The sequence below is a fragment of the Diorhabda sublineata genome, chromosome 4 (assembly GCF_026230105.1).
Source record: "Diorhabda sublineata isolate icDioSubl1.1 chromosome 4, icDioSubl1.1, whole genome shotgun sequence".
Lineage (NCBI taxonomy): Eukaryota > Metazoa > Arthropoda > Insecta > Coleoptera > Chrysomelidae > Diorhabda > Diorhabda sublineata.
In genome coordinates, this window is record NC_079477.1 from 9,663,618 (window position 1) to 9,677,321 (window position 13,704).

At 30.4% G+C, this 13,704-nt stretch overlaps 1 protein-coding gene and 1 non-coding gene across 2 annotated transcripts in view; both read right to left on the minus strand.

The window, feature by feature from the left end:
• LOC130442817 (neuroparsin-A-like) overlaps positions 1-13,704 on the minus strand; it is a 46,127-nt gene that overhangs the window by 12,779 nt on the left and 19,644 nt on the right. The gene's annotated exons all lie outside the window — the stretch shown is intronic.
• Positions 13,429-13,501, minus strand: Trnar-ccu (transfer RNA arginine (anticodon CCU)). The gene has a single exon. It is a non-coding gene; the product is annotated as a tRNA-Arg (tRNA).

A 13,704-nucleotide genomic window follows, 5' to 3' on the forward strand; every position in this document is an offset into this window, starting at 1 on the left:
CTAGAATACTTGAATTTAAAAAGACACGAAAATTCGAAAAACCATCTTCGTAATGAAATATGCGTTTTTAGGATCAACCAATATCATGGTTCATTTAAATTCTGCGTATTGATTAAATATACACATGCAAAGAAAATATGTTGAGAAATGGGTATATTTTGCCAAAAATCATTAATCATGGGATAAATTTTTTTCTGTTGATGCAACTCTAAATGAGTCCCGAAACATAGTTTAGTGAACAATGAATATGCTGAAGTTAATATTCGGAAGGCAAAGAAAGCAAGATAATAAACTGTAGCAAAGACCTTGGTAAAGACGAAAAGTATTGCTTGGTATTCATATATTTCTTATGTGCCAACCATCCATCATTTCAGTAGGGAAACCAATATAATCAATACGATTTTTAAAAAGGCAACAAACCTTCTAGAAATTGAGTTTTGTAGAAACATTGCAGTATAATTAAAATTTTTTACCATGAGCCGCTAATGGAAGTGAGATAAGGATACTGGTATAACCGTCTTGATAGCAGTAGTTTTGCAAGTGATATGACTTAAATTACGGAAAAAGTAAAAAGTCATAATGGCTAAAATCATAATGGTTTGTCATTGGCAATACTCTCAATAAGATAACCGCACATGTTTATTGAATCATCCTTGTGTTCACTTTTGAGGTTTTTAGATATTATGTTGACACAAAACTTTCGCTTGTCCAAACCCCTTGTCAAAATTTGATGTACGGTGAAGTTGTTTACATTTAATTGTTCACTCATCATCTTTTTGTTCAACGACGGTCTTCAAGTTTTTGTTAGATTCTTAAAAGTTTTCTGAGTCCAAAAAAAGAATTTGGGGTTGGCAATAACTTGTATTCTTGTTAAGCTATTTTACCCATAGGTATGTTTCATCTATTCCTCGAAGTTTCAAAAAGTTATGGCACTATCAAAAATAACTTGGGCTTATAAACAAACTAATCTAGCACCAGCTGATGTCACACAAATGTGTCAGATTTTTAGTCCCATAACTTTTCTTCAACACATTCCATATCAAGCACATTTACAAACTTAGTACATGTTTCGTATTCATGAATGGATTATCTCTAGTTTGGAATGAAATATAACTCAAAAATGTTAAATATCAATTTCTGAAATAATAAGAAAACAAAAATAAACTCCAAGATTCCTTTGAAGAAAGGTTTTTCAATTGAATTGACAATAATTCATGCTTCAATGTATTTAATTACTCTTTTCTGGAACTATTTCCTTACTCTTTCAAACTATTACAGAGAAACTTGATCACATGAAAAACGGTTTCAAATTTATAATGTAATAATAATAATAATACCTGTTGTTCAGAAGTATCCTGACTATTTGTTATATTTAAATGAAGATTTTCATAATGAGTACTATTCATTATGTGATTCGCAAAAATAAAGCTTCGCAAAACTCTATTACTAACTCTAACAAATTCTTACAGTACATTATGGCACGTATTTAACACGATTAATTGTAACAAAAATGTTCAAGATGAAAAAATTGGTCGAAATATAATATGACACGACTAGAAACATTTAGATGCCAATATTCTGGAAGCGTCATCCCTACTTAATGTGAATCCTTTGAATTTTGAGCAGATCACACAACACTTGAAGAAAAGAAAACCCGTTTACGTCTCTTTCACTATTCATGGCCCACTATTTTGGTATTGGATCTGTTGGAAAGCACCAAACCTGTACTTTGTGAAAAGGTGAAGGTTGCAAACAATTCATCCTCTCATTTTCTGTAAGAATACTTTTCCTTTTCTGCAATGTTCTTTAATTATATCACTGATAATATATAGTTTTCTTAGTGGACGTAATTTTTTAATTCAGTGGAAGTGATTCAATGAAATTGATTGTTATTTATTAACTATACAAACATATCGTTGTATACGTGATAATAAACTACTGTGGACTCTTACATGTAATTATTAATTTAGACCCTGGTTAATCTTTGAATTTTCAATGAGATAATTGAACGAGACTTGTATTGCGGCTAGCCGCAATGTCTGTGCTTCGTAATAAAATACGCGATAAGAATTAATAAATATATTGGATTACTTTTATATTATTTTCAATGCTAGCATGGTAGATTTGTACTATTTATAGCAGCTAGTGACAAGACTTTCTTCATGAATCTACATCAGACTGAAAGAAACAAAGGTACAAAGTATGTTTTAACCATCTAATGCCTAAATGGTCTTGAAAGTGATGAAGAAATAAAAGAGGAGAGCCATGAGCTGGAGACAGTAAATGCTTGAAGAAACCTACAATCAATGAAAGACGACTAATTAGTATACGCTAATTATCTACTAAGAGCTGCAAATACATGTTTAAGAGAATGGGAGGAAATGTAGACACATAGATAAAGAATGGATCTGAGAATGTAATTAAATATCAAACATTGCAAATGAATAGTATGAAAGGAAATACAAGAAAGATCTAATAATGGAAGGAAAAAAATTAGGTGACCATATTGAAAATATAAAAATGAAGTTATTTAACATTACTTATTATTATATTATATTTACTATAATATATGAAAGTGAGATCTGACTCAAAAAGACGCAGACTAAAGTAATAGCAACACAGATGAAACAACTAATGAAAACAGGGTAGAAAAGAATGGACAGGATAAGAAATGAGGATATTAATTCTAGAAAAGCTCAAACAGGAGAGAATGATAAAGAAAATAGCTGAAAGAGTTTGAAAAGAAAACCACAAAGCTTTTCAAGAAAAATGATAGAAGAAAAACTACATAAGAAAAGGAGGACCTTTAGCTGGAGCAAGTAGCAGAGGAAGCAAAAAGAAAGAGAAACAATACAATCAATGAATGTAGTAACCAAGGATCGGAAAAAGTGGAAAACATAGATGAGAGGAGAGTGAAAATTAAAACCCCAACACTCTGATGCTTGAAAGAGTAGAAAAAGTTCTAGAAAATAACAAGATGAAAATGGATATAAAATATCAAAATATCTCTAACTGTGAGAATAACAATTTTAACGGATAAATATACCATCAATATGGGTATTTACGGCGAGTAATACCGAAGTAGAAGAATTGAGGCAAGAATAATTTCTATCCTAGCCGAAAAAGATCTACTATGGCATCAGTTAATGAAGGGTTCAAGTAAGCTGATATTGTGTGTCGAAATTATGGTGTAGAAAGCTGCATCAAGTATAAACAATGATTTAGATGGTTTAAAGATGATCCACACCAGATCTGATATTTTAGAAAATTCCGTATAGAGAATTTTATATGTTAATAAATTCTAACGTGATAATAGTTCTCAGATGGTGATTTCGATAGTCATGAATATCAATATTATTTGAAATATTAATAGATAATCGGCATAATTGTAGATTATAAAGTAACGTTATCTTCATGGATAAGATACTTAAAGCTTCATATTCACGAAAGATATATATATATATATATATATATATATATATATATATATATATATATATATATATATATATATATAGTTTTCACCCCATGCAGTAAACCATCGGGATGGACTTTTTCTGTGTTTGGGACAATACAAACTACGTGTTTACCAAATTTCTCGCAGTTACAGGGATAAACCTCTACTGACTGGATTATATAGTGAACATTCAATGGCGTTTGGGACTTTTGACATGAAGTATAAAATATTATTCAATCGAATAGTCAATAACATTCAATTGACAAGAATAAGAGCCATCATAGTGACAGTTGTAGATAAGGTAAGATATAATTTGGTTTTGGCGTGACACTTAATTCAATAGCATTATATATAATAGTAAAACTATTATTGATAATGAAATAATATAATTGTTAGTCTGATTAGTCCAGTTTGTGAGTAAAAATAATCACTGACAAATGGATATAGAAGAATTCTTAAAAGCTATATTAGTGAATTTTTAAAATTAATTGAATACTTCCAGGATTGATTTCCAGGAACAATAATGTCACTGTTATAAAATTCGTCATGTCTGCATTTTTGTTTTGTAGATTAGTGTCACTTTTAGGTGAATGAACTGCTCCATTTAATTTTCAACGTCGGGAATAATCTGAAATAAATGTTCAGTTCAAATTTCCTGAAATAAAAGTCTATAAAGAAGTTGTGCAGACTGGTAAGTAGTAAGAATTTACGAAGCGTAACGTCTTTATGTTTGAAAGGGGCGGTTGTCTTATCATAATACTTATGTATTCTTATATTTTACTTTGAGCTATTCAAAACATCAAAGGCAGCGAGTTTTATTGGATTGCAACAAACTAACGAACATGATAAAATTCGTCAATGATACAGTTTGTGTGAGGTCTCCTGTGATGAATAACTTCATATTACGTTCATAATAGTAGACAATTATTGTATAAATAATAATAAGAAAATCTGTAACTTTGTTAATTAAAATGGTAACCAGCGTATTACATTGTAATTGAAATTGAAATTGACATTATTATTATGAGGATTTCACAATGAATAACAGTAATAAGATCATATATATGCATCAGTACATGGAAAAAAAGGTTAGGTTGGAATTTCTGGAACCGTTGGCGATATTCATACTGAATACACTGTTTACACCAGTACTACACCAACACTCACAACTACACTGTCTGATAACCAACTTATCCTCTTCAGAGACTGAAGGTAAGTTCACCTTCAGTCACTGGTTATCGACACACGAGTCAGACAATGTAATTATGAGTGTTGGTGTAGAGGCGGTGTAAACAGTGTATTCAGTAGAAAAAAAGGTACTCAAACTTTTTTTAGTACATAGTTGACCACAGGAAACAGTCCACCTACTATCGTAAACCCTTATTTTTAAATAGGGAAAATGTGTGTCACTGTGGGAACTGACAAATGTCTGTATCGAGAAAATGTGTCCAATACAAAAATTACACTGTCCTAATAATGATAATGTCTCGGACTATTCATCGTGGCAGGCATTGCACACTGCTGTGGACAAACATGGGCGATGATGAGCCCTTGTGTAGAAATAAACTACAATAGAATCGACCAATTTTGCAAAATACTCTGATGATTGTCATGATGTAAAGTGAAAGGTCTGAAATAGTCAGATAATGGTTGCGATACAAAATTATACAAGAATTTCCATAGAATATTTGATTATGTTCTTGTTGAGACACTAACAAAGGAAGAAAGTTGAAGAATCACATTCAGATGAGAAACTATGTATTTGTATTATGAAAAGTTGAGTTCGATATATCTTGAGAAACCTTATTGTTATCATGACATTGATAAGCTTGATGACTTATGCTGGACAAATAAGGTGGTGAAACTTTTAATGATGAAGACGCACCCGAAATAGGTTGTCATTATTTGTAATTGTTTCTAAGAGAAGGTGTTGAATTTGTTACCGTAACTGCAATTCGGCAACTGATTATAATTATTAAGAAAAAAAGTATAACACCACATAAAAATGTAATTTATCTAGATTATCATTCTGCATACAATTATTGCCAATAAATAAAATAGGAACCATAAAATACCCAAATATTTAATAAGCTATTCGACCATTTCCATATCAAGACAGCTTACCACTTTCTACTCCACCCCAAATTTATAAGTTGGAATTAAACAAGAAGACGATGTAGCAGAGAATAATCCAATTTGTCGTTAATTTATTATGTTGAAAAAAGGATCATCAACAACACAAATTCATCCATTCGCAGTGTCAGTATTATCTGAATCACAATTTTGATTAACCAGACTCTCCATCTACTGGTTGTCGGCTTTGAAAAAATAAATAATTAGATTTTCTGTTGTTATATCAATATTCATTAAGGACTTGTATGAAAATTTGGATTCGATATATCTTGATAAATTCATTGTTATTATGACATTGATAACCTTGATTACTTATGTTGGACAAATAAGGTGGTAAAATGATTGATCTTGAAGACGCACCAGATTGATTTTCTGTGATATCTTGAGTACTGTCCTCTATCACGGGAATGTTCTCCATGGTCAAAGAATTCGGTGACTGAATGGAAATATTATAAAGAAGCAATGCTTGCAGGTTACTGTTGGTGCAAATGTAGATATGTTACATGAGAAAGAACGGATGTGACTGCAACTGATACATCGTAAATTTACCCATCTGTTGAAATTAGAACCTAAACAAAGAATTTAGTTTCCAAAATTCTTAACTTGAGATTCATAGGAATCTTTAGTTGGACAGTGTTAATTTTTCTAGATTTTTTTATTTATTGTGGAATAAATTATGATTAATCAAATGATTATTAAGAAATACATCAAACAATGAGTAACATGTTTATGTAGAAATAGTGACTATTTCGAAGCATAGTGAAAGTTGTCTCATATTTCGCAAGCAATATGGGGGGGCTCATAATTGGAGTAAATTTTTTCATAATAAATGACAATGAATAAATAATGACGTCCAAAAAAATATTCATATACCTTCCAAATGAAAGCATTACATAGATAAAGTTTTATATAAGGAATGATGCAAGGTTGATACGAACACGTTTGTTGAAGTAGATTACATTGAATTCATTTAAAAATTGGAACAGAGCCTTTTTGAATTACTTGATTATTTAAATTCTAATATAACCTTTGAATAAAATCTACCATGGATTATAAACAGTTTCTTTCTTTCATTTTAAAGTGACCTTAACATTATTTCTATAATATCATTTCGAATATATACAGTGTAACTCATTTATATTAGAAACGCACATGTGACATATAACGTTATTCGACTTTACCAGTACTCAAAAGGGAACCACTTTTATTTTTATATGTTCTGATTTAACATATAATATTTTGGAATCACAATGAAAAGTGCGAAGAAAAACGAGAAGTTATTAAAAAGGTGTTTTAATGGATACAGATATACAGAAGGGAGAAGGTACCGTAAAATATATAGAGGCATACAACTCTTTTTTTCCTGGTGAAAACCACCGATTTGAATATTGAATACATCAAAAATAGGAATTGTTTGAATCCCTGTCTCTCAAGGGAAGAGAAGTTCTAGGAAATTATTGAAAATTACTTAAGAAATGGTAAGACATAATAAAGGCTTACAAATTTGATCAATCTCTATAGAATCCGAATTTTCTTAGAAAATTTATTTCACCGAAAATATTCACACATTTTCTATCTAGAAAATAAGAGAATTTTGTTTATAGTTAATTGTTAGGTATAGCTAGTCTTCTAGGACTAATTTATTAACTCTGCGTTTCACGAGATTCATGTTTAGGTTGTTAACAGACTTTTTGATTTCATACTGGTGCTTTCAATTTCCGAGTAAACAATATCTATTTATATGTAAAAAGTTATATTATTTTATTATCTATTTGCCACTATTACAATCTGGTTGCCTAAAAAATTCCTACTTGGGGTGCAGCCATTTGGACCAAGTATTATACCAGCTTTTTATTATTACACCCAGCGATTTCACTCATCAAAGAGCAAAGTAGTAACCCGGTTTTCAAGTTTACTAACTGCAAAAAAATTATCGCGTTAACTATTACATTTGAAGACTTTTATAACAGCAATTAAATCCGCTGAAGAGTAGGCAGTAGTCTCTTCCTGTGCAATTTTTGCTTATGAAGAAGTAACAACAGTAACACCATGTTCAAGAACTAAAAGTTCAGCGAAAGTTTATTAGGCAAAAATATATGTTTAAATAAATCTCAAATCCTTATTATGGCTTCAAGGAGATATAATAAATACGTACTAGATACGTTTAAGATGAAACTATGAGACAGTTTTGTCTAATGAAACAAGTAAGTAAACCAATTAATTCTAGTTGTTGGTTGCTAGAAAATGTTTTCAAAATTCCAATGCTTTCTGATCTCTCAGACTGTATAAGTAAGTATATTTATCATATCATTATTTAATGACATTTTTCTTCAAATTTCTTCCGATAATTCAACTGTGATCGTCTGTGTTAAAACTAAATGAAATACTTACTGTTTAATATTGAATTACACCAAACAATGAAAATGAAAAATTATAACAAATAGGAACTATGGAATACAGTATGTTGATGTAATATTTCTATCTAATTTATATTCTACATAATAAATTGTTGAATCTGCTGTCACTCAATGGAACTCAAAAACATTATTAAGTTAAGTAATTCAATAGAAAAACAATTTTTTTGAAATTGTCACAAACACTATTCATGTATACAAATACGTTTTAATAATAAAATCTATTAGAAATTAGAAGCAGGATTATTGTAAATAATCAATGAATTTGTTACAAAAAGATGTAGGTTACAAAAACTATATCTAATATTTATATATATCAAACTAATAATTGGGGATTAATTAACAAAAAAGATGCAACTAGGAAGCGACATCAAAAAGAGTGACTTGATACAAAAAAAAACAATTAGGAAAATTGAATTCTATTTTCCATTGTTCCAGAAAAATATATTTACCTATTGGCATTTGATTGGAGAAACAGGCTCGAAAAGATATTTTCTTTCGACAACAAAAAATATACTTTTTGGATACTTCTCGCATAATCACATTATTCCAAAAAACATGGTCTTTGCACATTCGTTTTTTCAAAAATTCTTTCAAAGATACAAACGTCTACAATCACATGTTACACGAACAACAAACGTTTGCACGGTCATCAATTGATGGACGGCAAACAACTTCAACTTGAGTCAAAGAACGACTGAAGTATCACTATCTAGTATAGAAGTTGACATTTCTTGAGTCGGTTCCTTATCGCAGAGGGGATTTCAACGTGGTAGATTTTTACTACTAATAGTTAACGAAAGAAAATAGATAGTACGAGAAAACGCCATAATATTATAGACTCTGATAATAAACTATAACAAATCAGAGCACACCCATGTTAAAAGAGTGAGAAACCTTTGATCGTATTTTTCTGGGAAAACACAATAGAATTTCAATAGATATGTAGACAGAATATCTGAAAAATTTTGAAAAACTAGTTTAAATAATATGAACTTCTAATTTGACATGCAAAATTATTATAATAATTTTTTATATTATAATCACTTGTAAACAATTAAAATTATATTGTTTGTTTGTTTTTCTGTTATAACATATATTATAAGTGGTGTAAAGTGCGTCAGTATACTTATACTCCATTGAAATCACCTGAAAAAGTATTTATTCACTTAACTAGAGCAACAAAGGAACGAATAAAGTAGTTACAGCTTGCAGGAAGAGATCCAGGGACTTTATGGACGATTACTTCGAAATATATCTGTGAAGATCATTTAAGTTATAAACTGTTTTATTGTTTGTAACCACAAAAAAATAAAATTGCTGGTGTACTGATATCCAATGTAAATCGTTTTTAACAAATAATGTTTTGAGACTTTGAACGATGAATAAAAAGCAATATAGATTTTACACCATTATCTAATACTCAAGGTTATTAATATAAACTGTGACTATTTTTGAATATACGTATGGGGCATCTCTAGAGTCAAAATGTCCGAATATCGCAATTTTAAATTTATTGTCGCTGTTAAATCTTTTACCCATTAACCTTTCAGTTTTGTGAGGACAAAATAGTTTGACAGGGGCCAAATCAGGCTATATGGTGAGTTTTCAATCTATGTGAAGTCACATCCATGTTCTGTAACCTTGTTATGAAGTAAGCGTACACCTCGGTTGGTTTTCCCGCGTATTTTTTTGGATAATTTTTCGACGCAACTGCCTTAGTAAGTAAGAATAATATGCCGCGTTCACTCTTTAAAGAGAATCAAACAGATTTTTTGGCACGGACTCTCCTTTCCGATGACTCCGTTTCGACTCTTTGGAACCTCTTTTAGATGTCGAATCATAGTAAAAGACCATAGTTCCATCCCCCGTAACAATTAATCGGATTACATTTAGTCCTCGCGGCAAAACTATAAAAACCGCTCACGTTCTACTCGTCGTTGCTTTTGCACTGAGCTGAGAAATCGAAGCATCCACCTTTTTTCATAATTTTCATTAGCTTAATAAATATAACTTAGTAACGCCATAAATCGTCTTGAATCTTTTAAATAGTATTAGTAAAATTTCAAAGCTTGATTCGAAATTTATGTTACATTCTGTTTCGTATAAAAATTAAAGTAATCAATTCAAGTGATATTATTAAATATTTGAGCAAATTTTTTAGAATCGTGTATTGTTATCAATAACACGAAAGTATGTGAAATTTCCAGTTGGTTAAAAGTCATTGAAGGTTTGATGACAAAATTCCACCTAAGTAGATAAACAAACAAAATAACAGAGTAAGTTGAATAAAGTGTGGAAAAACACAACGATCGTGCTGCTGAATTTCTAGGAATAGTGGTAGTTATACCAATTATACCAAAAATATACCAAAGAATTGAAAAGGAGATATGCCAAAAATAAGTGAGGATTCATAAAAGGTGATAGTATTCTTATTTTTCAAAGGGGAAAATGTCCCAGATAGGACCAAAATATCTTTAGACTTTAAAACACGAAGAAAAACTATCGTTTCCAAATAATTTATCTAAACGTGTTGTTTGAAATTTATTATAAAATCCGAACCATCATGTTGTTGATTTGTTTTAATAATATGCAGGTTTTGGTTGTGGACCTACCAATTTTAGATGTTGTTTATATTAAAAATACACATGAACTTATTAACATTTTGGTAGGACTTGATTATACCGAGTTCCGATAGAAATCTTAAAAGACATACACTTTTTCAAAACAATTTCTTGAAAGGTATTGTTTAGTATTTAGTTGTAAATGCCTGAGAGAATATCATTTAGAGTTTCTCAATGTTTGTTTAGTCATTTCATACAAATTTAATATATGTTCAAAGAGTGAAAAGTTGAATGAAAATTTTTCAAAATTATTTAGACCGCTTGAATTAGTCGATTACGAATATACTGAGAACGCCTTTTCTCAAAAATGAGTTATTTTGCGAAATAGTACACACAAAATATTACGTGGGCTGAAAATTTCATAGGCTGACAATTAGATGGTGCTACGAGTAATAAATCTTTATCTTTTTCAGTTAGCCTTAACCACTAAAACACAAGTTTATCAATTTGATAGGTGTCTTACCATTAGTTTGTGACTTTCAGCATTTTGAGTGAAGCACCTTTTGTTAATAAAGTATTGTTTTTTGTCAATTAAATAGTATTGAAGCCAAGGCTTGGATTGATAAACATTATTCGGACATAGCACCGAGAAGGATGCACGTAGTGGACGTCTCAAAGCAGCTGTCACCGACGAAAACATCAAACAAACAAAATTATTTCGGATAACCATAATGTAAAGTGTTGGCAATATTGAAATATTGTAATGAGTTTTTTGGTTGCCTTACCGCGCGGTCACTCAATTGTAAAATAACAACGAATATTCTGAGTAATGTTTGAAGTTGTTCATTGGAAGAAATTTGAATTTTTACTTACAAATGTGAGTATGGATGGAACATGTCTCTATCATTTCATACAGGAGCTCAATCTACAGTCTGCCGAGTGTACTGCAAGTCTTGAGCCGACCAAGAAGTAAAGAAACGTCGGCTGGCAAGGTCATGACATCATTATTTGGGGATGCGCATTTGAAGGACGAAATCGCGGAAAACCGCTCCATTGGCATAAGAATGATGCACCACGTCGCAAATCAATTGAAACGATAGCAAACTGATTCCTTATTCACATCTAGGCGCCAGAGACTTTGTCTTGTTTTCAGATCTCAAAAGGATACACATAGGATAGAAATTTTGCGCCGTTAAAGAGGTTATCGTACTATAAGTTATCAAAAACTTGGGAGACGGCTCTATTTGACATCTAAGGCGACTGTATTTGATAATAAATTTAAAGAAAAAAATATTTTTTTCATGCTACCCTACCAACTTCTCAGCCTGTGATATTTTCAGTTTTTCCTAATATAATAGAATGATAAATAACTTTGTATACCCATAATTTTTCCATTCTACAGTTAATGGAAAGAAATAATATTTGTTCACAAAAAGAATCAACAAAAGCAAATAATTAATTATATATTCAAATTATCTTCTATTATAAATAGTCTATTATAAAAAGCTGGAATGTATTTCCATTTGTTGGAAAATGCTTATAATTCAGCTTCAACTAAGTCAGAGGGAACAATCCTATGTTTAATAATATTCCTACAGGAATTCTACGCATTACTTCCAAATCGAACAACACCAATTATTTGGTCTTATCTCATAAATTAATCGTTAACTCTAGGTTAAAGTTTTCTTTGCTCTTGTCGTAAAATGTTAGATTTAATGTTCATATTGATGGTGTAGGTATAAATTTGTAGTCAGTAATATAACGTAAATTTTGATATCTATTGATCAATGAACTATGATTTATGATCCATATATAGCGAAACCTGATTTGATTCACGTATTATCATCAAGGAAATTTTTTCATGCTCACAGCATTTGCCAAGTCCAAATTCTTATAAAATCGAGAACAGTCCATTTTGAACAAAACGTTATCCGTATCAAAATGTAAAGAATATATTTCAAAAGCGGATTTCCAAAATTACCAATAATTATCTTCATTTAACTGTTTCTAACAAAAATATCGTTATATTTTAAATGATTTAAAAAGATCAACTTTTTCCTATTACTTCCAGCAATCTCTGTGATGGCATACATAGACTCAGCCTCAAGAATGACCTCAGTCCTTCAATTTTAAATCAATAATAATTCTATTCACCGAAAAGAAAAACAAAGAAGCAACAATCTTTTTTTCATTGCATACATCTAAATCTAAAAGTCTTTCTGGAAAACATGTTAATTTATATACTTCCTTTGTAACTTGTGGAGCAATATTTATTGGTTGGGAACCAAGTGAAAAAGTCTTTTTCATTTTTATTGCATTTGCTATGATCATCATATTACTCTTGTAGTGTTACTAAATACTGTTATATGTGATGCACTGATGATTTCGATTTTTTTTTATTGTAAAGTTTTCTTAGAAGATCAGATATCATTTTCACAATAGAACATAACCCAATTGTAGTACCAGGTAATTCGATATTTCTACAGCAGATGTAAAGACTAGATAAAATCTCAAAGACGAATTATTAATTTACATTTGTGCATAAAATACGAAAGATTTCAAACTGCAAAAAGCTATGTGTACAAAATGAAAAGTCTCACTTGACAACCCATTTTTATTTGAAACAATTGGGCATTGTTATATCTGTACGCTTTTGTTGGGTCACTCTATATATGTCTCCTTTCACTATTAGCACGTGTTCTTAGTAGACATATCCAATTTTAGACATGGTCAACTGTAATGGTATTAACCTAAAAAATCTAATCGATTCTTTGACCCCAATCAATTTTTTTTTAATAAATCTAGATCGAATATATCTAGACTATAATCTCATTTCTATTTAAATGCAAAAAAAAATTTGTACCCCTGGTGGGACTCGAACCCACAGTCCCCGGCTTAGGAGGCCGATGCCTTATCCATTAGGCCACAGGGGCTTTCATGTAAATTTGTTGATTCCTTATAATTATAGTACGTCGATTACTTTATAAATGTTTCTGAAAGCTAAATTCCATTTTGTCTATAATTAATAATGGAATTGAGGTTAAACTAATTTTATAACTATCTACTTAAACATTTTTATACCATTTTCGTAGCCTGCAGTCTACAAAAAGAGCGTTCATAATTTATAAAATTGTTA